The sequence below is a fragment of the Centruroides sculpturatus genome, unplaced genomic scaffold (assembly GCF_000671375.1).
Source record: "Centruroides sculpturatus isolate CEXI.00-Female unplaced genomic scaffold, Cexi_2.0 scaffold5435, whole genome shotgun sequence".
In the NCBI taxonomy this organism is placed as follows: Eukaryota; Metazoa; Arthropoda; class Arachnida; order Scorpiones; family Buthidae; genus Centruroides; species Centruroides sculpturatus.
Window position 1 is genome coordinate 2346 of NW_019389529.1, and position 1541 is coordinate 3886.

The 1541-nt window shown below is 38.7% G+C and overlaps 1 long non-coding RNA gene across 1 annotated transcript; it reads right to left on the bottom strand.

The window, feature by feature from the left end:
- Positions 1-379: 379 nt before the first annotated feature.
- On the bottom strand, positions 380-1295 carry LOC111617297. Its single transcript, XR_002755396.1, has 2 exons — positions 885-1295; positions 380-810 (listed from the first exon to the last, which is right to left on the bottom strand). It is a non-coding gene; the product is annotated as an uncharacterized LOC111617297 (long non-coding RNA).
- Positions 1296-1541: the final 246 nt, after the last annotated feature.

The following is a 1541-nucleotide window of genomic DNA, read 5'->3' on the forward strand; positions in this document are numbered from 1 at the left end:
TCTTTACTTCAGTGAAAGATATCCTCGTTAATGAGTTAACAATTGTCTTTCCAAGCTAACTTTAAGTAAAATTCCTGTTTCTACTCGTATTGTTTAGACTCGATACAAAAGATTAGCATCCTAATCTTTATCTAGCATCCGTTAGGGAGCAGAATCGAAAAAAATTATGAAGATGGCGGATGTTTAGTGGACGGAGTTTATTTAAAATCATTTCATCAATTACATTAAAACTAAACTCGGCAAGTCGATCTCGGGAGGAGGATCTACAACTAAATTACAAAACGTCGGTCTAAAGGTAGCTTGGATAGACAGTCTCTCATTCTTTAATGAAACGAAATGAAATGAAATTCTACCGTATTAAAAAACAACAGCAACAAAATATTTGTCATCGTGTTTACTGACTCATTGACATACCAGCAATCTTGTCGAGATCACGACACCGACTATACTCAGAAGTGTTTTTTACAATGTCCAGATGCACAACATAAGAGTACTTTTTACTCGTCATTACAACAATACAGATATACATCCATCAACGACATTTGGGAAAAGATGGTCGGTGAATGGTATTCTGTTGTTTGGAAATTGCTGGACAAATAAATCAACAAAATTAACATTAAGATATTTTGCAATGCATAAAGGTGAATAGTTTTTCTGGAAAGTTATAGGAATTTCCAGGAGAAAACGAAGAAATTTTTCTTTTTTTATGGAAAAGCCTAGGACTACGCAGTTTGGTGGACTTGCATAGATAGAGGTAATAGTGGGATTCGGGTTTTGGGATTCACTTGGTGTCTCTGTAGTTTGGTTTACCTGTAAAGAGGAATCGGATAATTTAATCGATAATGCAAAACGGAATAAAAATTTCTTGCTTTTCAAAACGTTACCTGTTAGAAGGGAAATAAACGATACTTCTAAAGGTACAGAACCTCTTCGTGGTTGGCACAACAGCCGCTCTTCGATGGCAGAGATCCCTGAGGCACCTCCTTGGTTTGCCAGAGGTAAGGATACGTTTGTACAGAGCTGCTGATCACTTCTGGATCCTCTAAAAAACGACTCGGGACAATGAGAATCGACCGAATAGGATTGCCTGGGCAAAATAAAACGACCAGAAGACGGTGGGGGATCGGAAGATATGTCTGTTGTCCTGGAGCGCCAAAATCCACTGAACAATTCTAGTCCACCGGATCCTCTTCTGGGAAGACTATGGGTGGGTGGTTGAGCAGTACTAGAATTCGGAACGGTATCGATCGACGTCGTAACAATACCCTGCAAGGTGGCCAGCGTTCTAGCCGAACCTATTANCCTTCCGTGCCCTTGTCCAAAGGGCCTTTCTCTATTGCAGTAGTGTGGTGGATAGGCAAAAAGAAATTAATAGAATATTACATATTGCCAGATCTCTAAAATACAGAGCAGATATGATAACAACATTGATCAGAAATTAAAAAATAAACAAAACTAAGGCTCAAGGCAGAGATTTCGACACAATCAGAAAGTTCACTTATGATAGAAAGAAAAAAGCCATCATGAAGGAAATCTCAGCC